This window comes from Dermacentor silvarum, chromosome 4, assembly GCF_013339745.2.
Source record: "Dermacentor silvarum isolate Dsil-2018 chromosome 4, BIME_Dsil_1.4, whole genome shotgun sequence".
NCBI classification, from domain to species: domain Eukaryota; kingdom Metazoa; phylum Arthropoda; class Arachnida; order Ixodida; family Ixodidae; genus Dermacentor; species Dermacentor silvarum.
Genome location: NC_051157.2, coordinates 34,430,850 through 34,456,430, shown reverse-complemented (window position 1 = coordinate 34,456,430; position 25,581 = coordinate 34,430,850). Strand labels below are relative to the sequence as shown.

The following is a 25,581-nucleotide window of genomic DNA, read 5'->3' as shown; positions in this document are numbered from 1 at the left end:
AGCTCCCACCAACTGCGCGCTATTGCGCATGCACCGTGACGTCATCCCGGCGTGTCGTTTGCTGCGCGCCGCCCGTACACTGTGCACAGCTTTCGCCCCACTTCCCCTACATGTGCTCGGACTGCAATTGCTTCGCGAGACGTTCCCCGATGCCACGGACCACGAGGAAATGCTTATACATTTCGTATAACTTAACATCACTTGGCATTTCTTCGTATAACTTAGCATCACTTCGCATAGCCAGGACCAGCTAGCAACCGATCAGCTCCACTGTGTCTTTAGCCTTGCGCCACTAGCGCAAGCTACCCCGATTTTCTGTCGCGCTGTCGTGTCGCGGAGTGGAGCAACCACATGAACGCGACATCGCGAAAAAGAGTAGCGACGGATTTACATTGTTGTGCGAATAAATGTTATCTTGCGCGCGTAAAGAAATCTCAATTTTATCAAAAGGTGAATGTTTTATCTAGACCTAGCTAAAATATGCTATCATCCCCATGCATCCCCAGTGGAACTCCGTCCCATGCCGCCAGCGTAAGGTGCCGTGGCGCCATCTGTTGAGTAAAACTTAAAACACTTTCTCGGCTCTCGGTGGCGTCTCAGGCCTAACAGCGTCAAAACAAAACAACCGATCTCAATAATAACGACAAGAGAGCGCCGATACTTAGTCTTCAGCTAGCGATGAGGTGAAGCGATGACTGATTGTACTATTTATTTTTCGCTGTCACAGCAGAGAGCAAGTTGCAAAAGATCGAAGCGGGCAGACTGATTGCTGCCATGTTGTTGTGCAATCGCTGTCCCCAGCGGATGTCGTCGCGCTGACTTCCGGGCGACAAGCGATATTTTCTGGCTGGCCAGAAACCGGCGACACGACCAGCGACAGCGACGGATAGCCCTCCGCGACGGCAAAACCTGTCGCTCGTCGCCGTCGCTTGTCGCTGTCGCTCGAAAATCGCGTGCATGCGGTTGGGCCTTAACTTAGCATCACTTCGCATACCCAGGACCAGCTATAGCAGCCGATCAGCTCCACTGTGTTTTATTGCGATAGCAATTATATGGACACTTCCACCGGATTTCTGCCGTCGGCGTCGCCGTCGCCGTGAGGTTCCGTATAGATAAAATCTTCGCCGCGCGCCGTATGCGCGAGCGGAAGCGTGCGGGGACGCACGCTGTCACGGAGAGCGAACGCACTCAATCTTCCACGCGCAAGCAAGGAAGCGAGACGCGAGCGCCGGAGGGAGCGTAGGGGGGGGGGGGGGGGGGGCGCATTTCTACTCTGCCAACAACCGCGCTCGTCCCTCGCTCACACCGTCTCTTATCTCCACACGGCTCTGACCTTTACATTCGCCGCTCAGTTTCCGTTGACGTGATAGACCGCACGTACCTTCCCCGTTGCGGCGTATATGCGCTTGCTGCCAGCGTTTTGACAGTCGTTGTCTGCAGTCATTCAGTGTGATCTATTCATGTTTGTTTGTGCGCGCTCACACCACAGTTAGTAATAGTCGGGCCACATTTTCCAACGCACGCTACACATGCAATGCTGCCCGGATCGGCAGTGCAGCGCTACAGGTGTGTCCCTTCGCACGCGCTGCCCACGGGCAGCGCTTCTCATCAACACCACCGTTTCACACGCGCCTTCTCGTGGTCATCGAATCTCTCTTCATGTCGGTCTACTTACGCCGCAGCACACCTGCTTACTTAATCAGCTCATATTTACTACAATTCATATTGCTACCAAAGCCGCTCACCTTACTTCGTATGACATTGCTGTGTTGCTATCGCATTCATTGCTTCGCCCTTAGGGCGAAACTGACATTTTTTAGCCTTGCGCCACTAGCGCAAGCTACCCCGATTTTCTTGTTTGTCTTTTCCCTCTTTTACATGGTATTTATTGCAACATGTATAATACACTATATGTGAGAAACGTGCAAGCACCAGCCAATAAATCACATATTGAAGGCCTAGAAAGGTCCTATACATCACGATATGGACTTTAAGAAAGACTTCATGTTGAATTTGCATACCATCCGATACTTGATTGCACTCTACGAAGCAGACGTGACATTTTATATGTTTTTTTCCTAATTGGACCACATACAGCTTATGGAAGACACGCATGTTAGACCAAAACGCTGAACCCATTGTTTCCGCGAAATTTCAGTATCCTGAAATGGTTGATCATTTGAAGGACATGTATGACCTAACAGAGTTTGAACTTTTCAACCGGACCGGTATACCACCTCTTGACAAGTTGCCTGCCGCGTTGCCACCTTTTTAAGCTCAAAACGGCTTTTAATTGTTCTGTGGTGCATGGTGTGTAACATTAGGCCACAAACGCACGTACAGTCCTCGTGCACGAACACCGTCTACCTCTTTGCGATAATCGCCCCGTGTTGATGATCATGATTCTCATACTATGGCACATACCTACAACGGGAGATCGGCTCCGCGGATTGATTATAATGATAATTTCCATACTATGGCACATACCCACAGCGGAAGATCGCCCAAGAAGCGTGTCCGACTGTTGATTATGATGATGATGATGATTTCCATACAATGACACATACCCAGAACGGGGGTTTGGCCAAGAAGCGGCCGGTGCAATGGCAGACGCCCAAAGCAGGGGTTTGGGCAAGAAGCAGGAGGTACATATCGTGCCAATTCTAACTAGTTCTTTGAGTTGATTGCCGCGTGTTGATGACGATACTGATTTCCATACTATGACACATACTAGGCAACGAGGGACTGGCCAAGAAGTAGTCGGTACATTTAAAATAAATAAGACGAAAGCAAGAAACACAAGCCCATACAAGATTTATCACATTGCGTAGCACGGGTACACGAGACCACATGCATGCGCGCGCCCGTTTGCTTTACGCCAAAGACGTATGAATAAAATAGGCAAATTTATAGCATTTAATTAACCGCTTCACATAGATTCCAACATGTGCGTGGGATCTGCACACATTTAGAGAGCAGCTCTTAGGCGCCCGTTCCTGGGTCGAGCGTCGGCGTCAGCGTAACCGCGCGAACCTGCGCGTGGTTACGCTGCTCGCGCGTTCGTCGTCGTCTTCAACCACAGCTGGCTCGTTGCCGTCCCTCGACGTATCCGTGCGAACGCGTTCGTGCTACTACTCGCGCGTTCGTCGTCTTCTTCTTCTTCCATAGTTGGCTCCGATGCCGCTCATCATGCCAGCGTTCCCATATGGTTGTCGTGTTCTATACCACAGCTGGCTCGTCACCGTCCCACGGCGTAACCACGTGAACGCGCTCTTGCTGCTGCTCGCACGTTCGTCGTCGTCTTCTTCCACAGATGGCTCCGATGCCGCGCATAATGCCAGCGTTCCCATACTGCCCCTCCCTTTGCGAAGGCGCTGACGGCACTGGCCCACTGCCAGTCGGTGCGGTCATTTCGTTCTAAAATTATTTGCCTCAATATATCGCGAAATGAAAACACGTGTCGAGCTGCACTCAAATTTCGCGTTAAGGTGTATCGTAATCGTCGGACATTCTTTTTTTTCCTGTAGTTTCGATGGGATGAGAACAGGGAAAAATCCATTGCCTGCATGCGCCAACCATTGCTTCACCTGCATCGATGTGAGTTTCGCTAAAGCTTTTAACCTAGTCGTACGTAGACAAGCCATTCAGGGCATTATTGATTAAGAGCGCGGCTCGGTACGGGCGGACAGGACAACGCTAACAACGAGACAGTACAGGGACCAAGCCGGCAGCTTGAGAAGAACCCAGCGCGCGATGCAACCTCGACTGACTAGCTCGCCCCACGCAACTCCTTGAACTCAGTCCGCTGAGCGTTACGACTCACGACAGTAAAGCAACGTAGAAGGAACTCGGACGCTTCTCTCCTAAATAATTAGTGGAAACACTTGTGCGTCAACGACATTAAAGTGTAGAGCGTCGCGCTTAAGGGCCTCAACCAGTTGACGTTCTTCAGCACGTCTCGAAGTTTCGAGTGTGCGTAAGGAAATGATTGAATTCTAGAATTTAGTTATTTTTGGTTCACTGGGCGTCATAAAGTGAGAGATTAATTGTGCGAGTCCTTAACTGCTTTTAAAAGTCTGTATAAAATTATTTTTTCGTAATCTATCATTCTAGCGCCTCAGCTGGGACTATTTGAGTGAGAGCTTAATGCAGAGAAACACTCACAAATTAAATCTCTAGAAAGGCACAGCTTCCTAACTCTCTTCTAGTCAGCGGTAGGCGTCCGCTGTACTAAAACGCTCTAGCCTAAAACTTAGAGCCTGCTCGGAAGATTCGCCTCGGGAATCCACTCGCACTATCTATGCGGCCTCCTCTTGTCTTGTTCCTGTGAGCCACCCAATTAAAGGCTAAACTCGGACGTGAGCAGAAGAGTCGCTAGTACGCCTCGTTGAGCTAAGACTAACATAGAGCTCATAGCATGCGCGCAGGATTAGGCGCCTCGAGTCACTTACGTTATTTGCCCGTTAGTTGATGCGTGCCGGCCAATTTAAGGTCAAGCTCAACTGTGAGCGAAAGAGTCCCCCCTTATGAGTCGCCAGTATGCCTCCGTCATGCTAAAACTTTCTGACGTAAACTTCATAGCTCGCTCGCGCAGGTATGCTTGTGCTATCTGCCCGTTACTTCTTTTTTTTTCTTATCTCTGTGAACAGTTTGAAGAAAGTAAAAAAAAAAAAAATGCAGATCCAACGCACATCTTGGAATCTATGCGAAGCGAAGCTTCCGTGAAGCGGTTAATCAAATGCTATAAGTTTGCCCATTTCATCCCGGCGGCTTTGGTGTAAAGGAAACTAGTGAGAGCGCATAGCACATGTGCTATACAGCGTGACACATGTGCTATGCAGTGTGACACACGCGGCGATCATTTCAAAGAGCTGGTTGGCGTTGGCGCGGTTGAAGTATACGTGCGATCCTTCAAAGAGACTTGCAACCTGACTGGTATCCATTGTTGATGCAGTGTATCCTTTTTGCAGCAGTAATTGTACTGTGGAGTGTTTGTTTTATGCTTGTAGACGCGGCTATGGCTGTTTTGGAGGCTACGTAAATACCTTACGCATGTACGTTTTATATTCGTAATAAATACATGAAAGAAGAAAGCGATCGTGGCCTAACGGTCAGAACATCAGGATGCTGGGCTGGGGACCGAGGTTCGAATCCCCCATCGGGCACGTAATTGGAACATTTTTTTTTGAGCGTGGGTCATTCGACAAGACAACAGCACCCAGCAGCCACGGTCAGGAAAGTCCGGGATAGTTCGCAAAGAAAGCTTACATTTAAAAAACCGAGCTGCAGGTAATTAAGCCTCTGGAGGAGTTGCTAGTGCGCCTTCAATAGTATAAAACTGTCGAACGCAAAGGTCACAGCTTGCTCGCAGGACGCGCCGCGTAGAAAGAGACTCGCGCTATCTGTCCATTAGTACTTGTGTCTGATTCCTGTTGTAGCCGCCCAATTAAAGGCCAAGCTCCGCAGTGAGCAAGAGAGCTCCCCCCAGGAGCCGCTAGTAAGTCTCCGTTACGGTAAAACTCTCTAATGTAAAGCTCATAGCCCGCTCGCAAGATTCGCCTCGCGCAGTCAGACGCGCTATCTGCCCGTTCCTTCCTTTTGTCGGCTCTCCCTGTGAGGTGCCCGGAAAAAAAAAAAAAAAAAAAAGCCAAGTTCAGCCGTGAGCAAAAGAGTCCCCCGAGGAGCGCACTCTGCCGAGCGAACGGTGCTTGATTGAAAACCCGTGCTCCCGAGGCTCCCTACGTGGAGCCAGATAGGAGCAGTGCCCCTGCGCTCGAGTTTCACCCCCATCGTAGCGTGCCGTAGGAAAAGCGTGCTCGCTGGATGGAAAATCGCGCGGCGTTCGCGTGTCCTCCCCTCCCGACTTTACGGGGCGCGTGCGTTATGTGTGGCGGCCAAATGGCGCGAGCATGTCGGCATGCTAATGAGCTGCAAACAAAGGGCCGCTCGACCGTAGAAACGGACGGAGCCTTTCACGGGGAACACTCGCCCGGCGATGCGCGCGGCGGTCGCGCGATTCTTCAGTCGAGCGCGAGGAATGTCCACCGAATGGAGCGTGCACAGAGATAGAGGCGGCTAGCGATAAAAAAAAAAAAGAATGGTGGAATAAAGGTCGACCAAAGAATCATTGGGTCAGAAATTGAATAGAAATTTGGGGAACCGTCGTTTGCGAAGAGAATGCGGCGCGACCTTTGCACGCGGTCGCGTTCTTTCCTATTTTTCGAGTAAATAGCTCCAGGCTGCCCCTGATTTCGTTCTCGGTGTATTTTGTTCGCGATGACAGTTCACAAATCTTTCTGCTCCGTTGAACTTGTTCTTTTATCGTGCTCATTATTAGGTGTATTTGGAAGCTAGGCGGGCATTACATTGTGTTCCCACAATGCAACCATCGTTATTGTGTCGCAGTCTTCTCCTTCATTTCGCATGCCTAGAAAAAACAACTAACGATTCGTTAATTTTCTTACTTCTAGTATTTTCTACGCTTCTATACGCGCATTGCCCGTGTTTACAAGTTTTAAACACCGTCAAGTGGCGTCATCCTTGCCTTGTCTGCCTTTTGCACTTTGTCTGCAGTTCAGCGGTTAAGCTCTCTTTAAGCAGTTAAAGTGACGAAGGCATAAATGAATACCCCCCCCCCCCCCCCCCCCACACACACACACACACACACGCAATTTCCGCTCCACATCCACATCATCAAACTTACGTCGTCCGTTCGTACTTTAGTTTTCAGAGGTCTGGTAAATTAAACTGTTTCTATCATGCGGATGATAACCAGTCATACCATAATCAACAGTTCAGGTAAAAGTTCACAGTTTATACATATGTTTTTTTTATCTAGACGTACAGTTTGGACCTCATCAGAAAATATAATTTCCGGTGGTTCTTTGGGCATCTGTCTTCACACGAAAGCCTTCTTTTGCACTATCACACCTGCGTAATTGAGAAGCAGCGAAGGCCTTGTAGGTGGGCTGCAGTTTTTTATTAATTTTAATTTAAAAAATGACAGTGAAATTGCGTTGCTATAAGCCACAGGTACACGTTATGACCATGGATGTCATAAGAAAAATCTTAAACCAAACGAATTCGACGAAAATTCGCAAGATACACGCCGAATCACGAAAGGGAAGGTTTTCTTGAATGGGAACGCTGCTTTCCGAAGTGTGCTGTTCCAGAACCTATACAGTGAACATCCACGCCTTGTAGCTCTGCCTAGGAACGAGGGATACACGACAGAAAGTTCTTTGACCTCGCTTCTAACTGATTAGACAGACAGGTATACGCGTCGGCTCATCGACAATAAGTTCTTCGAGCCACTTACACAACTTTTACACGAGGAAGGCCTCCACGCTTTCATTTAAACATCCGCATTCATGACAGCTAAAGCTGTTAGAATTAAAAGAAAAAAGAACGCAGCGGTTACTTTCAAACTTGCGCATTTCTGAACTTTATTTGTTACCAGTGTACATTGCTGCGCTTCAAGTTTACGATTAATCAGTTGTCGCGATGCCAACTCCCTGCCGTTGGTTAGCTGAGTTGGCGGCGCGACTGCACCGGCTAGGCAATGGTTCAGAGTTCGAACCCAAGAGGCTTCTCCAAGATCTAAGAATATGGGGGCAGCGCGAAGGAGCTGCTGCATAAATTTAAAGCAGATTCGCGGACTGCTCTCGCGGTCGCAACGCCACGTGCAGACGCACAAAACACGATGTAAGCCATTGCACACATTGCGCACACCACACAGCAGCGATCGCGTCATCAGTGGGTACGCGATTAGGTGCAGTAAACCACGTGAGTAAATAACGTGAGTATGTCACGTGAGTGATTTAACTGTCAGTACGTGCACGGAGACAAGATATGTGCGGTTTACGACAATGTGGACACAGTGAATATGATGCCTGCTTGTCTGATAAAGGTGTGCAACGTACGAAGAAAAAAAGAACTAATGAAAATTAATGAGCACGCCAATGGCAGAGACCAGATGAAAAGTCCTTCATTTGGGTCTCCACAGCAACGCAACTCGCAGTTTCACGCAGTTCTCCGGTCATCAGCAAAAACTTATTAGAAGCGGAGATTGTTTTCTTCTTGTTTAGTTAACATAATGCGTCCCGGTGACTCGCAGTCTAATGAGTACAGTTCACTACTTTCCGTTCGCGGAGAATAATTACGTTTTTATTTTATCTCTTAATTACCGCGCTGCGATTACCATATATTCTTGGTTGCTTGTGTTTGCTCCTTTTGATTTACTGAAGCCGAAGATTAAAAGTGAGGACGGCGTGATTTTATTACTCTATGTGGGGCGAAAGCAAGCATGACACGTCAAAAGAAAACCAGGAGTATGGCGAAGACAAAAAAAAAAAAAAACGTATAAAAAATTCAGAGCCCTGTTAACAGGCTTTGGCGCCGTCACTTTAAATGAGGTCTTAAATGAATTAATCTTTATTAGTTGCGTCGAAGCACAGAGATATTAACACAACTTACGCATTAGTGCCAAAAACTATGCGACAGTGACATATTTTTCTTTCATTTTCGGGAAAACCTGCGAGGCATGTTAGCAGGCTACGGCGGTGTGATTTGGTGAAAGTCTTTGAATGGATCCTCGCTAAATTAGAACCAAGAAACACAGACATTTTTCAACGTATGATTGCTCGTAAAAGAAATGAATAATAAATATAAAACAAAAAAGAAGAAAAAGCTACGGTGACCAAAAGCGCACGATTCATACAGCTGCTCGAAAAGTGCTGTGTCGGAGAAACATATGAATAGGCAGCTCATAAACAGCAAAATAAAAGAGAAGAAACCGGCGTTCACAACTTGAGTACGTAGTAACTTTATTACCGAACAAAACAGAAAGTCATTGCTTATACTTCTTTTTGGTGCTCGCAAGGTCACGAGCATTGTTTCAACCCTTAACAACAGTGGACCTAAACCAGTTATGGAGACAGCAGCTAGAAAACGAGGTTTGCTTTTGAGTCTTTTGCAACTTGACTTATGACTTGGGCCCAGATCGCCACTCGCGTCTTCTCCGAACGTCATGGAACATAATCTTTGTTTCGTTCAACGGGCGCAAAAAGAAAAAGAGACTCGCTGCCGCGGGGGATAATTTCCAGCCCGACTTTTGGTCCCAGCGCGGAACTCGCTTTCAACGCGGTACTAACTGCACGCTCCCTTTGCGGCACTATAATACCGTGCAGCACGATGGAGGCTAGAGCCGTGTGTCGTATAAACAGCGGACAACACTGCGGGACTGTTCGTACGCGACTACTGCGCCCCACTGCCGCATAATGCTATTGGACGGCTCATTGGCCGCTGTTGCACCAGACATTTCCTCTGCCTCCTACTACTACTGATACTATTACTGCTACTACTGCGACTACGACTGCTACTGCTGCTCCTGTTAGGTAGCGGTGGTGTTGCAGCAGGCGGGATTAGCCTGATATGCTTGGCCGGCAATTATTCCACTACTACTACTACTACTACTACTACTACTACTACTACTACTACCTACTACTACTGCTACTATTACGACTTCTACTACGACTTCTACTACTACGACTTATACTATTACGACTACTATTACGACTTCTACTATTACTACTTCTGCTATTACTTCTACTACTGTGACTACTACTACTACCTACTGTCAACCACACTGGCCACTGCTACGAAGAAAACGATGGTGGCGGTGGTAGAAGTAGTACCAAGAAGAGTAGCAAGAGGTAGAGGGGTGGGGCAACGCGTGGTTGACTAACGAGGCCTTCACGGAACCCGGTGAACTGCGTCCTGCGAGACCTACACCAGGAAGAGACCTACGCCGGGTTGGGCGACGGCGCAACGCTAAAGCGACCACGCCACCACGTCGTTTTTAATGTTGTGGCATTAAAAACGCAGCAACACAGCGGCTATGACGTAAGTCGTGTTGGAGAGCTTTGGATTAATTTAGACAATCACAGGTTTCCTGTCGCGTGCCCAAAGCACGGCTACACGAGCGTTTTCCCAATGCCCATCGAAATGCGGCGGCTGCGGCCGGTATGGAACCCGCGACCTCCGCGCTCAACAGCCGACCGCCGTAGCTATTGCGCCCCCTCAGTGCCATAGCCGGCGGCAGGGCAGTCACGACGCCGGCTTCGGCTTGCACCATACTGCACGATATTCGCGAGTATGCGAGAGCGAAGGGTACATATGCCAGACGTGGCTTCGGTCGACGGGGGGCGAAGGGGAGGCATTGTCGAAAGGGGGAGGCACAGTCAAGGCCGCGACCATCCCTTTGTGCTCGCGCGTACCAGAGCGGAAGCCTGCCAGTGGCGGTCGACCCACCACTGGCGGCTTTTGTGCAGCCACCGCTATCTTCCTCGCAACCCTCACGCTTTCGTTCGCCGAGCGGAAGCTCGACTGAGGAGAACGAGAGCGGAAGAAAAGAAAACCGAGCGAAAGAAGCGGGGAGGAGGGGGAAACGCTTCGTAAAGCCATTGTGCCCGCAAATCACTCACGTGACGGGAGAAAATGGACGGTCCGAAAAAGACACGTCCCGGGCGAGGTCTAGCGGTCAACAAGAAGGCAGACTAACGCGAAGCGAGATGGCGGCAACAAAGCAACTATACGCAGACGACAAAGAAACGTTTCGCCGCCGGCCTTCCGTTTGCTTAATACATTTCCAGACGCCGCACAAAGCCTCCGAAGGAAAGCAGCACAACGTGACGTTGGACTATACGAAGTGGCACGGGGAAGCAAGCGGTCCACGTGAATGGACCCGCGCGAACGGAAGACAAACAATCGGGAGCGTTCTTGGACGAAAGCTTCTTTTCTTTTTTTTTTCCTCCAGTTTAGGGAACGCGATTAGGACGCGCGCAACTTTCAGCGAATCGTTAAATCAATAGACCGAACGCAGGAGAAACTCTAAGAGAAGGCGGTCACGGCCGTAAGTGAAAGTTTGAAAACTTGCCGCTGTCTGTCCGGAAACGGATCGATGCCACTACCCCCCCCCCCCCCCCCTTTCCTCTTTCACTTTTTCTTCACGAAAGCAAAATAAATTAACCATGTGGAAAGGGGAGTCGCAGCGAAGAAAGCGAACACCGCGCATTGTCATCGCAGTGCGACAAGTTTATGAGCCTGCGAAATGATTAGTGGCTTCGGAAGAGTCGTTAGCTTTTTATCGACGCGCAGTGTACGGCTTTCATCGCGTTCTCTTTCTTTAGTTTCCCCTTTTCTTTTTTTTCTTTTCGTAAGCATTCTTCTTCGGAAGATTGTCAGCAAAGGCTGCGTAATATTCACCATAGCAGCGCGAGCACTAGCCCGGAAGCAAATCATGAAACAGCTAGGGGTCGCGCACGCATGATTACGTCACTGTAGATTTATTTTTCACTGTAGTATCTGAGCGCAATGTTCGTACTGACCAAAAGAAAAGGAAATACAATATGTTATTCTGTGCAGAACTGCCGGCGATGAGCCAATAAAGATAAACTGCACACACATATATATATATATATATATATATATATATATATATATATATATATATATATCGGCGTGCGTTTAAGCTTGGTGCAATTTCAAGCCTATAAGAAATCTGGTTTAAAAGAAAAAAAATTGCTTGGCATATGTTTAGTAAAGAGCAAAATGTTCCTGTTAGTATTATATTTTGGTAATGTGTACCTGGGACATTATTGTGTAACTTAAAATTGTTGCGTAACAGAAGCAATTACTGTTTTCCAATAACTGCGGAAAATGAAGTTATTTTCTAAAATGAACGCTGCTGCTGTTACGCCCAGCGCGAGCAGGACCCAGTCATGAGGTTAATCGCCTCCTTTTGTCCATGACCTGCAGACAATGCCGTATATTGGCCAAAAAAATTTATAAATGCAATGAAATACTCTGGCAGCAATACCAGTAAGATTGCTTCGGAAAGGGGAAGAATAGATAAGAAAGAAAGAAAAGAAAATTTTAAAGAGTGAGACATTGGGAACACATTCGCACAGGGATGTCTGCTGTCACATGCGTTCGTACAGTCCAGCATAGCCTTCAAGAAGTGCAGAAGGGCTTTTGCGGCATTTTCCCCTTTCCCCCTCCCCAAGTGTAGGGTAGCCAACCGGGCACGTCCTTGGTTAACCTCTCTACCTTCCCCTCTTCATTTCTCTCCCTCTCCCTTGCTTCGAAAGGAATAATGTAGCCGCGGGCCTGAAACGTTATTCCAGATGAAGGCCGAAAGCTGAGGGTGGCACATATTGAAGACACACGACACACATAACGCGCACGAACATCGTCATCATCCTAATGTCCAACCTAATTGCCGAATACGACTATAATGAGAAAAGAGAAAGAGGTTTATTTGAGGAAAGGCAGAGAGGTCGGCCTGAGCGATAGTTTGCTCTGGGGAAGGGGGGAGGGAAGAAAAAGAGCGATGATTGAGCGATAAATGATGATGATAAGATACTATAACGATACATTCAAAGTGATCAACAGAGTGTAGTTACAATATTTACTGCAGCCTTTGGACGGTTTGTTGTCATCGATCACTAAAAAAAAAATTCTTTCGTGCTGAAGCCAACAGTCGTAGATAGCGGCAACATAACGATTGCAGAATATAAGCTACGCATAATTTATTTTATCAAAGGTAACAAAACATCCGCTCCGCATGCGCGGAGTACTCGATTAGATCACAAATGTCATCGGGGAATCCGCCGGCATTTTTAATGTGGAAAATATTTCCCAGAGCGGTGCGCCGTTACTTTCAAAGTCGCAAGAACGCTTGAAAAAAGGTGAAAGCTTCGCTTTTCGATTATCGCTGAAGTGTAGCGTCGCTGACGCTGTCCTGCCGTCAGACAACTCATAAATATGCGCAAATTAGCTTCGTAATATGATGCACGAGTCGGGGCCCGTATATTCACGGAAATCTCTCACGCTAGAATTTGTTCGCAAGAGCAAATGCCACCAAATCATGATGATGGACTTATTATTTGCGAAGGCGACCGGACAATGGTAAAGAACACTTGCGAACGAATAGCTTTATAACTTCGGCCTCGGTTTCGTGCTGCATTTTGTTACCCTAATTAGGGAGATTTAGCGCTGCCTACGTTGCGCACGCAGTGACGTAACGTTCTGCACGATGCGCATGTGCAGAACGTCACAAGAACGGAATGGCACGCGTATGCGACAGGCGTTTACCGACGTGTATACATGTGTGTTCCAACTATCATGCACCAAGATTTAGAAATATGCAAATGCCACGTAGTTGGACAGAACCTAAGGTAATGTTGTTTATCATCGCTTGGAGATTACTTTTTGCATTCCGCCTAATCACATAATTTGTCTTAATTAATTAATTAATTAATTAATGGACTTCTCAAATGTTATAATTACATGAAAACTGTCAATGAGAAAATTGTACAGCAACACGAAAAACTCCCGATACAGCTTTGTGTTGCTCAATACGTGCTACATAAAAGTGTTTTATCCGAGCGTGAAAGATGCCCGCGAATACACGCAAAGTGCCTCGAGCGGTCATTTGTGCGGCAATTTTGCTTGTATTCGCGGGGTTATTTTACGCTCGGAACAAAAGAACTTTTATGTAGCACGTATTGAGCAACAGAAAGCTGTATCGGGAGTTTTTCATGTTGCTCTACAATTTTCTCATTGACAGTTTTCATGTAATTATAACATTTGAGAAGTTCATTATCTAATTAGTTAAGACGAATTATGTAATTAAGCAGTACGCAGAAAATAATCTGAGCATATCCAAGCAACGGCAAATAACATTACCTTAGTTCTGACCAGCTACGTGACCATTTGCATATTTTTAAAGTTTGGCCCAAGTGAAACACTCTGTATATTGGCCCAATCCACAAAGATTTTCATTCGTAAATTCTGGTTCCAATTCGCCAGTCGTCTTCCAATATTTCAAGCATCATTATTGGCTGGCATTTGCTCTTATGGCTAATTCTAACGTAAGAACCTTTCGCGAATACGGACCTTGATCTTTGAGTGCTCACGCGAGGGATATCACGTGCCGGATTCGTCTTCCCAGTCTTGTTCGGGAAAGCGGAGCAGGAGCTCAAATTATAAGAACGCATTGCATGGCTCCCTGCCACCGAGAGGACGAGTTCATCTTCTAGCACGTTGTGTAAACATCGAGGAACTTCATTGGGCCTTCTTTGTATGTTGCTAGCAGCTCCTGCTGCCGTGTGCTCCGATTATCGTCTGAGATTCTGAAGACTCTAAGCGGTATCCAAATTGGAGTTACTCTCCGAAACATTGTTTAGCTTAGAAACATAAATTAAGTTGAAATTTGGAGCCGCTTTCGGAAATAGCCGCACCTATCGACTCTCATGGCTAACCGCGGGACGGGTTGGTTCGTTTTGCACTGGTTCATTTCAGTTAAGTGACTCCGAGCGCTCGCTAGAACATGCAACTGGATTTTTCAGCTCTAACAGTGCAATTACATTATTGCCGTACTCTTGCGCTAACTTCGAAATGAATCATCACCAGATCATTTCAAATAGGTCGACGAATCTAAAGAAGTTGCAGCAGATTTTTGCTTGGCGAAGTGGCAAAATTGTAGTCGCGAGGAAAACCGGCAACGGAGCACAGCATTGGAGCTTCCGTGTGCCAGATGGTGATGAGGTCCCACGCAGCAAAACCTGCAACAACGTCACCCCAATTTTGTTATAGCCGAAGTAGGTTTATTAAGTTGGTGTGGCCACAATATCTACTCCTGCCCTTCATCCAAAAGCTATTCCGTCGTCGAAACTGGAACGAAGCCCCTCGAATCATATTGAATCATGCAGGGCTATGGCGATGTCACGAAGGTCAGCGTTGCAATATCCTCGGTCGTGCCTTTCGCCCAGCGTACACATATCGATTTCGCTCGTCGGTCGGCTTTGTTCGGTCCTTCATGCCTCAGCTGCAATCTTTTTTTTATCCCCAAGACCTCGGCTGTTTTCGTTTTTTGGCAATTTGCGGCGACTTTTGCCGACATGCCCTTGAGGTGATCTACAGCGTGCCTAGATCGCTGATGTTTCATACGAGTGCCTCCGACTTTAGGTAGTAGATACTGCCCGTACGAACCAAGTCTTTGTTCCGGTGTGATGATGATCGTTATGATGATGATGATGATGATGATGATGATGATGGCGATCATGAGGAAGAGGAGGAAGTGGTAATGGTGGTAGATGACGATGACGAACTCAAACATTCTTTCCCATACCTCAGGGTAGCGGCGAAGAAGCGGGTGGCGTATATACCAAGGTTTAAAAACTACTGTTGCGACCATTCTTGCCTCCTTTACCTCTTTACGTGAGTACCCTTCCTCAGCGAGTATCCGAACGTTCTCCAAGCGCTTCAGGATTCGCGTAATGTGATTTCACGAGACTACGGGAACGACGACTCAAGCAGAGGGTCCGCGAGAGAACTCCCTGTGTGATTACGCGAGACTACATGAAACCAGGTTAATTCCATGAGAAGCATGTTTAAAAGAAAATAAAATGCTTCATTTTTTTTTCAATCGCCTTGAAAAACTGAAGTACTTTTCCAGGATTTTAACGTTACAAGTCAGCTTTGGAGCTTGTTTCGTATGCAATAACGTGACGTCCCATAAGCGAAGCGAAATCTGTGCGAGTTTCACGTTTTGTAGTGTGTGCTTTGCTGCATTAAGGGTGTGAATGAGAGGAAGCCCTCCTCAACAAAAGATAGAAAATGGTCGTCGAAAGTCGGAAAGCGATCGTGTGATCAAAAGCGACTTGTTTGACAGACACCTTTGTCTCTACTTACCGATAACGAAGTCCCTGCACCTTGAAGTTCCTCTGATGAACTTCCAGCCGCCTCCTTCGCGAAAAAAAGGGGAGAAGAGGGAGTCACAAAGAACAGCGTAGGAGTGAACACCTGGACAGTCCTACAGAGAGAGAGAGAGAGAGAGAGACGGTAAGTGAACGGGGGGGGGGGGGGGGGGTATTAGCGCACTATTGGACTACCAAACTTCAACCATGGAATATTGCACGCAAATCTCAGTGCCGATGACGTCAGTGCGACGTCACTGATTCCGCCCTAGTTTTGCGTGTCACAGCTCATTTTGTGCAGGCCAAAGAGACAGAGACAGAAAAAAGGAAGATGAACCATACACGCCTCCGCTTCACTACCCTACATACAGAGAAGGGCGTATATGCACAAATTCAACCTAAGTTGAAAGGGTCAGCTGTAACTTATTTTTAAATGCACCCTGATTTTATGTATTAAGAGAAATTCACGTAGCCTCGGCCAAACGTTGACACGCTATGTCGTTGCGAGGAGTTCGTTTAGACGTTAGCACCCATCTTTTGCTTCTATCTTTATTTTTTTCTTTTTGCGTGCCGATCTCCCGCTTTCGGCACGAGGTGCCACATGATTGATGCGGTCTTTAACAGTATAAATTACCTTACGTGTACATCAAGCGTCTGTTTAATTGCACTCGCGAGGTGCTTTGCAGCAAGTCTCAGTGCTCAGAGCTGGTCAAGCTTTCTCTTCCCGATACCGTACCTTTATCTGCCGCTCTCCTCTCTCATTTTCTTCTGCCACTTAACATCAATCATACAGAGCATATAAACAAATGAACATAAAAAAAATTAAGAAAGCATTTCTGCAGGCGGTTCAAGAATCAGGCTCCTCCGTTAAGCTACAATCCATGCGTTACGATCACTAATCAATCTTGCCGCATTTTGCACGGCAGAGGCCGCTGCGCCACAATATACCAAATATGCTGACTCAATGATCAATCTTCCCTTATACATCCGACGTTGCAGCTGCCAGTAGACGTATTGTTGCACCACATTCTTAGCGGCGGCCGTCCGATGCAGGAGTCTCAACTAATCTCTTTGCAAATGTCTGAGCTGCAAAATTGAGTGGCATCTTTTTAATGCTTGGGTTCCATAGCCGGCAGGTGGCCCGCACAATGAAAGTGTCCTATTCATCTTACCATCATCACCGAGTGAAGACGCCTTCAAAATAAAAATTTCCAGCTTTAAAAAAAAAAAAACTTCTGAAAACGTACTCTTGAGAAAACGACGGGGAAAAAAATTAGCCGCGTTTCTTAAAACGTTGCGAAACAAGTCTGGCCCTGAAAGCTCCCGAGCAACCTCGCGCAATCCCGCCCTTTCGCGGGCCAGCAGAATTGCGCAGTCGCTAAAGGAGAACAATACCTTTCGCTCCATTATGCTAACCCTCTTGCGCCGTGCGATCGTGTGCGGGGGAAAAAAATATTTCGACGACCTTACTGCCACGCGCGAAACGTGTTCGAGCGAGGCAGCAGTTTCCACGATTCCCGAACGAAAACAACTTTCTCATCGCGCAATCAGCTAAGAGAACTTTTTTCTTACTTCCTGAAGTCTCGATGGCCCGAAGATGGCATCTCCACTTCCGAATTTCACCGAGAGAACATCCGAATGGAATTAGCCGTTTCGTAAGGGAGCACTAACGTCGAGAGAACGAACCTTCGACAGTCGGAACAACCATGCCTCTTTCGCAACGTTCTCTGCATACCTTTCGAAGTTCTCTTTTAATCTTTGATTCCTCTTTGCTCGAAGGAACGAGCCACGTTATGAAAGAAGCACTACCTTAAAGAACAAAGCCCTTCCTTGAATATTACTCTTAAGAATTCCTTGTGACTTCCCACATGGTCCAACATAATACGTACAATATCAAAAGTGTTAAGGTCTCCTAGCATGCGTTCAGTTAGTCTAACTGATCAATATTATATTTCGAAGGCAGGTGGGGAAAAAAAAGGGAACAGCCAATAAAACTAGTAAAATACATTAAAGCTCGAATGAGAAGCTGTTGAAAGAGAGAGAGAGAGAGAGAGGAAAAAATAAGACGAAAGATGAATTATATGAAATATCAGCGATATGAGCATGCGGTCTGTTAACCTCAACTTGTGTAATAATAATACAAAAAAAAGAATAGAAGAGGGAATAGATAGCGAAAGGGAGCACTGCGAACACACAAGAGGACGCGCAGGAGTACTACAAAATGTTAAAACGGAATCTGTTGCAAACATGGGTAAAGCCGGGTGCCGGTGGCAGTGTTGGTAATGGTAATGTTGTCCGATGCTTTTTTTTTCCTTTCAATCTTTGCCATTAAGTGTAAATGAACAGTTGAGTTAAGTTTTTCCAATCAAAACCTCCCTCCAAATTCTTGCGCGGCATCGATACGAGACAGCGAGGAACACTGACGACAGGCCTGGCAGAGGCAGAGACACGCCCCCTTGTTTGTCCAAACTGGTTCAACCCTCAACATTGTTATGGGGCGGCTGTAGACTACGAGTAGCTGTCGGAGTTTGCTGCACCAGATCTGAACTAACCAACCAACAAACTAACGTCAACCTCGGGAAAACTAATAAGGCTTTCACCACTGACAATGAAACCCAACATGTTCAGGTGACGCAAGGAGTAAACATTGCGCCTTCGAGTATGCTCTTAGATTGCGTTAACCTTTTAGGTTAGACAAACATGGTTTATTGCCTTGCGCGTGGCTTTTTATGTGTGGTCTCTCTTGAATGGCCGCTTAACAGCAACCCATATAGCAGGCTTTCTTTGAAACCACGTAGGAAGTACAGTAAAAAAAAAAAGAAAAAAAAAACAGCTCGAGAGACTTGAAAGCCAGAGAACATGCGTCTCTGAGAGCAACCGGACGTTGCGGCAGCAAGTGACGCGCCAGCGTTTGTACGAGAACGTTGTTGGGGTCTGTTTAGAGCAGCACACAGTTGCGAAATGTGCGAAGTACACGCATCGAGGTTCGTCTTCCCTTAATGCTTCGCTAATGAAAGAAGAGGTACACAGGACACATCACTCGCTTCTACGGCCTATCGAAAATTGCAGAAATAGCTCCGCAGAAATGGCCCTTGCAGGAATGGTCCGCTGGGCTTTACTTTTTTTGACGTAGCGTGCACTTTGGAAACTTGAGCCTGTTTGTCCTCGGTGCTATACTGTATTGTCACAGTTTTATTTTCCTCTCTCTCTCTCTCTTTTATTGACTCGCAAGGGTAAACCAAGTGATGAACTTGGAAGACATGCGCATGCATGTTCTGTACTATAGTGCCTTGCTTGTATAATGAATAATCGATGCGAAGAAAGCGGCCGGCTAATGGTTTATGGGCCAGACAGATATGCGAAAAAAATGCATTAAGCGTAAAGCGTTCTGCGTCCTTGGAAGTCTATAATAAATTTCGGCGATTTTAATGCACTCCATTTACAGCTTATTGCTGTGGTCGCAGTGAATACAAGAGCGACGTGCTACGTTCCAATGACCTCCTGGTATTGAGTTTTTTAAGTATATTTGGTACTTTCTTTTCCCGTTAAGTCTTTTAAGCCACATTGCTCTATAGTTTGACATTGCCAGCATTAAACTTGTGTGCTGTTGCCTTGGTCATTGTACAAGAAAGCTTTGGAATATTTAGCCACTAAAGCGTTTACTTTTTTTTGCCAGCATTTTGCTATTGTACCTTTCGTTCGATGGTGCCGCGGACTCAAGCACGAAGCTTAATGGTGCTGCGAGAACTAGAGTAAATAGCTATCGCAGAAACACGTCGCATGTTCGCTTTAAAGTGATGTTTCGACAGCCCAACGTGATAGCGCAGAAACGGAGGTTACTTAGCAACGGGGTCAAACCGTTGCAGAGAAAGTTATTTTGACTGGTGGGATTGTCAACATTGTGGTCATTGATCGCTTGAACTGATCAGTGACACAAGAACTGTTTACGAAGAGAAGTGTCCCCAGACTGGTAGCGCTGCTAGGCCGACGCGCTTTTTTTCTTTTTCTTTCTTTTTTTTAAGCCCGTGTAAGGTAACCCCGGCGACTGACTGACGACTGTCTGTACTTTAAATGATTGGAAGGTCGTCGAGGTACCTGCAAGGCACTGCTCCGTGAATACACTACGAATAATTTAATTATAAAAAAATCACGATATACCTAAAAACCATGAGTACTTAAAAACCATAAGACATCCTAATGTATAAAGCGCTTTCAGTCGGCAAATCACAATAGATGTGGGAACTCAGGAGTGACACCTTGCCTATTAATATCCAAAGGTTTTTCGCTTCGAAAGAGAAAGAGAGCGCGAATTTTTTATTGAAAGAAAAGCGGAAAGGTTAGCTGGAGCAAAAGAACATTTTAATTAGCATTGGAGAGGTTTGTCCGGCCTTACATCCTGCACGTTACTCCGTCATATGCATGATGTATGCCCATGCATTTATTCGTAAACATATGTGCTTCCGACAAAACTTTGACCTGAGCACGTGATCTTGCTGCACCGAAATCCGGGGGGAGCAGGTTTTCTGGCCGGCTACATGTAAAGTTGGAAGTATGGGAAAGCTATAGAGATCAATAATTATTGATTGATTGATTGATTTATTTATTATTTATTTATTTATTTATTTATTTATTTATTTATTTATTTATGTATTGATTGATTGATTGAGTTATCGATCACTCGATGAGGTCCATTTCTCACCACGGCTACGAGAGACGCCTTAGCGGAATGCTCCGGCTTAAATTTGACCAAATGGGGATTCCTAAAGGGCCTATTCATGTCCAAGTGCACAAATTTTTCGCCTTTAGCTTTCATCGAAACGGGGCCTCCGTGGCCGGGAGTGGAATTCGCGATGTTGTGCTCAGGACGCCATAGCCACGGAGCCAGAAAAGGCAAAGGTGAAACGCTGAGCCCGAAAATTATGAGTACATATGAAGGCGATTTACAGTTGGGAGTGTGCGAGGGCGGCACGCACTCGCGCGATAAATGCTCTGAACTTCGACAAGCGGAGCGCTGTACTACGTGGGTCTCCCATCTGCTTCTCATTGCTATGTCTTTATTACGCACCGAAACGCTGCGCGTTCTTTACGACCAGCACTCGAATACCAGGCATAAGGACGGATAGACGAGCAGATAAGCCGGACTATACTCCATCTGAGCGACTTCGTGCGGAAGGTCCGTCGGCTAACCAGGAAAGAGAAGCGGGAGAAGGGCTACTCCACTGTCCGCCTCTGATCACCCTTCACGTGGCGCCGACAGAATAAAAGCTCCACGGAAAGATTAGTAGCGCACACGAGCCCTCCTCATTTCTATGAAACACGCAACTGACTCTCGTTGCTGATTGGCTGTCATGAGCCGTAGTCTTCGCTTCAATGCACCGTAAGTGGGTGAGACAGAGTATAAAAATGAGAAAGCATCTCTTGTGATCATAGAAAAACAGTGCGTGTAATAATAATAATAATAATAATAATAATAATAATAATAATAATAATAATAATAATAATAATAATAATAATAATAATAATAATAATAATAATAATAATAATAATAATGAATCCGCCTCGATTTCAACCTGTAAAAGTGGACGTACAACGACGCTGTCGCCGACGTTAGACAAGTACCACCACCACAAGCGACATTAGACAACCACAAACTGCTGATGTAAAACTTTTATATGGACAGCGTTTGCCATAACGTCGATTACGGTCGCAGCACACGCTGTGCGACAGGTGTGCGCTGTGCGACACCGCCCACGCATCAAGGACACACGTATGTCACGCGCGCTCGCACGTGTGCGGCAGTGCAGCATACATGCTCATTCTTCTAGGCCATCCGTCAAGCACAAGTGCCTTGTTGAACTAATTGAACGTTTCAAAGTAAATTGCTTCAGAAAATTCGTAAAGTACGACTTACACACAAGCTGCAGACATTATAGCTTCGGATCGTAATTCGAACATGCGAGAAAACATAATTCTGTTTCGCTCAAGGACAGAAGACCTTTCGCAGCTGCCGTTTGAGGGCCACTAGGTGGCGGTACTGTTTTTGGATGAGCACGAGCCGACGAAAAATCCCGACCAATTAGAGGCTAGCAGCTTCGCTATAAAACTTTGGCGGCGATTTAGCGGTAAATGCGAGAGAAGTGCGTTAGCATTACGTCGCACCCCTCTGAGGTCCCGCATTCGTGATTTCAAACCGCGTTCACCACATTTCAAAGTGTTGTTCAGGGGCTCACTCGACACACGCGCTGCCTCTACGAAGAGCGAAGTGCCAACTGACGGACACTTCACACACATACACTCTTTTTTTTTTCACTTTGACACTCCTACTGCTACGCTTTAGTAAAAAAAAAAGTACACACAATACTTGCTGGTCACGTGGTGGATTCTGGCAACTCTATATACAAGACGGTATCGTCGAATCAGCGACCGGAAAAGTGCTTGCATATGCGTGTGCCCCTCTCGAGGAGTGCCCGGCGATGTCCTTCCTGCTCGGAACACGGTACAACAGCCTGACAAAGATGTCTCGCGTCCTTTCCCGCTCCCTCTTCTCCGAATTCAATATCTCCTGCGATGGAGCAGACAGCGGAGAGTCGATATGGCACGCGGCTTCCTGCGGAGGAAGGCGGCCACTCGGGGGTTCCCTCCCTTTGGAGACCCGGCCTCGAGCGGAATAAGGCTGGCCTCGATTGAGAATAAGTTGTTTGCGCACCCTTCTCTTGTTACGCGCATTTCGGACGATTCCCTCCTCAATAAAGGGGCTGCCGTGAATTGCACCGCTGGGAGGCCTTCCAGATCGCTTCTCGACGCAAGCTTTGACCGCTGCCAGAGTTGATTGGGATTGCCAACTTGTCGCGGTGGTCGTAGTAAAGCTACGAAAAGCTTTGCTACCCCATAGCACAAATTGATAATGAGGAATAAACAATCAAAGCCGCAAATGGGGCATCTGATTTTTTTTTTGCGCGCGTGTGCGCGCGTGTGCGTGCGTGTGCGTGTGTGTGCGTGTGCGGGTGTCTGTGTGTGTGTGTGTGAGGCAGACAACATACTTGGTGCGTACACATGCAAATCATGTGCGTACACAAGCAGGTCATGTACAGGTATTACACGGTGACACCGATACTGCTCAGTTTGTATGTTCTCTATTATGTGTGTCCCTCTGGCTAATAATTAATCCGTACAAGTCCGCGTTCTCCCGTAACTTAAACAGAAGGTGTGATGCCATCTTGCTCACAGGTCGCTATCATTTCTGACAGAGAGGCTGTTTAATGAAAATTGGGGAGGCTAATTTACATGGCGGCACACCTAACATGCTTCTCCAGCTTTCTCCACCCAGATGCTTCTCCATACACAGGACATGTTAGGCACTCCAGGGAGTCACACTGAAAACCTCGCAGGTGCGTGAAACGCCGCATAACATAGCTGTGAACGACACCCACAACGATTACCCATTGTGACGTCACTTGAATTAACACACATGGCTCTACAAAGAGTGAAACCAGAGACAAGGGAAATGTACTTAACCACACCCTTTATCATTTCATAACCACATTATATTCACGCTGTTCTTCTGGCGTCTTTACTTTCCGTGGGCTGTCCATGGTAGCCGGGAATGAACTTAATGAGTTGCTAGACCATGGTGACGTCACTACGCGATTTCTATGGTGTTGGGTACTTTTCCACTCGGAGTAGCTTAAGCAACCGTAATTTTTACCGGGAAACACACGCGGGACAAGGAACTGGCTTCGCATTATTCGCAGACGTCATTAGCATACATTATACGGTTTGCACTTCACACGAGAGTTTTGAATGACGTCAACCCCTTTCGAAGCAGCTGCAAACCTAATATTCACCGGAACGCGTCGCAGGGTGTTCCTTTTGTTCACACGTGCCTTATCATCCATCATGTGGTTTTGATGATTGTTTTGTGGATTTTCTTTTCAAAACGAGTGCTGATGTATGCTGTGAAACCATCATTTTTTTCTTTACCTCACTCAGCAATTTGGCCATTATGGACGCCTTTCTTACTGTTTCAGTTTTTATTAGTTATTACAGTTAGCACGAGTTAAGTCGTAGGCTTGGCTTGAGCGGTGAATTAAATCTTATGCGTAAGTGTCAAATGACCCATTGAGCGAAATGCAGCTCCACTGACGTGAAACCTGGGGAGGTGCGAAGCATGCAGTGATGCACCGCTAATGGGCTCATACTGCCTTAAGCAATGGCTCATAACCCCGTAAACCCATTACGACGGCAGAAGATAAGTGAAATTCTACGCTGGAATGATGAGCGGCAGCACCGCCAGCTGTGGAAATATACGACGACGACGAACACGGGAGACGCGCTCGACACGAGCGCGTGCCGAGCGCGAGCACGAGCCGCTTGCTAACCGTGACGTTTTTTTTTGCTTACGCAGACACGAAAATTTCCTTGCCTGGTAGAAGTATACAGATTCGCTGTAAAAAGACATCGGCGCTGTGGTCCCTTCTGTGGTGTTGGTGATGGTGGTGGGTGTGATGTTAGTGGCAACACGCAGGTTTCGCTTGGTCATCGAGGCCGGGGATTTCTGCTTTTCTTTTACAGCGAAGGCTGTTATCCTCCAGCTGTCGTCCTCACGAAAAAAAAAATATATTAAAACATCCTTCAGTGATTGAAGTAAGAAACTGCATACATTATCGGTATCACGTATGCAACATACAGCGCAGTATTCGTTTCAATAAAGAACAAGCACATAACAAGCACCCGAACCACATAATTGATGATAAGACGCTCCTGTTAACAATGCGAAGCAAGTAGTGCTCGTCGGATACGTTTCCCGGTAAAGATTACTGTTACGCAAGCTGCCGCGGCGACAACAGCTTGCGACGTGGGGAGTGACGTCACTAGCCTTTCATTATATATATATATATATATATATATATATATATATATATATATATATATATATATATATATATAAAAGAACCAGCCTAGCAACTGATTTCATTGTTGTCGCAGCACCGCTATGGATAGGGTACGCATAGTTATGACTACCGAGGAGCAGCGTGAATACGAGGTGCGGGAAAGGAAAACCACAACACAACCAGCGGCGGCGTGCTGCCGCTGGTCGTATTGCCGTGGAATTCCAGCACAATGAAGGTTCACACGTCCACGTTTTCCTGTGTCTAAATAATGCGCCTGAGGAGGAATCGAGCACTAAAGCATTGCATACCCCTCTGAGCAGCTGTTGGCGGTGGTTTTCAACAGCTTCGCTGGGCATCCTCTTTCGCAGGGCCGGGATGAGGAGTCAATTTCTTTTTAAATTTTTTATTCTATACCTTTTCGTGCGATTTGCGCGCCTTTTGCGATAAATAATCTAAACCAATTACGACAATAACCAACAATAACGAACAAATGAAGGGGAAAAAATGTGTATCAACCATATGTCGAGACAACACCGTTTCGAAAATGTGAACAATGTGGCAAACTGGAGTCGTCCGTCATGGCGCTCGTAACGCCAGACCAATGACGATGGCCAAGGTGTATATTGGTCCGCATTCAAAGAGCTCGGGAGGCGGCAAGTAATTATAGGAGCAGGTGTACGTTCTGATTAACGCAGTGCAGCAGAATATTAATCAGCCTAAACTTTATCTCTCTCCCCTCACTATTTTCTGCATCTCTCCCTCTTTCTTCATTACGTTGCCTCGCTGAGTAAGGAACATCGAGTGCAACAATAGCGGCTTTGTTTTCTTCGCAGACCCAGACGGAAAACAAAACAAAACAAAACAAGAAAGCATGTTGGAAATACCCACTTCCTAAATCATTCAAGCTTGTGCAGATGTAAAAGAAGCAA

At 46.6% G+C, this 25,581-nt stretch overlaps 2 protein-coding genes across 2 annotated transcripts in view; one reads left to right on the top strand and one right to left on the bottom strand.

Moving 5' to 3' along the window:
* Positions 1-15,875, bottom strand: part of LOC119449758 (cystinosin homolog) — a 100,941-nt gene extending 85,066 nt beyond the window's left edge. Inside the window, exon 1 of the mRNA XM_049665425.1 lies at positions 15,757-15,875. The gene's annotated coding sequence lies outside the window, so the exon portion shown is untranslated. The remainder of the gene's footprint in view (positions 1-15,756) is intronic.
* Positions 1-25,581, top strand: part of LOC119448552 (uncharacterized) — a 174,492-nt gene that overhangs the window by 28,066 nt on the left and 120,845 nt on the right. The gene's annotated exons all lie outside the window — the stretch shown is intronic.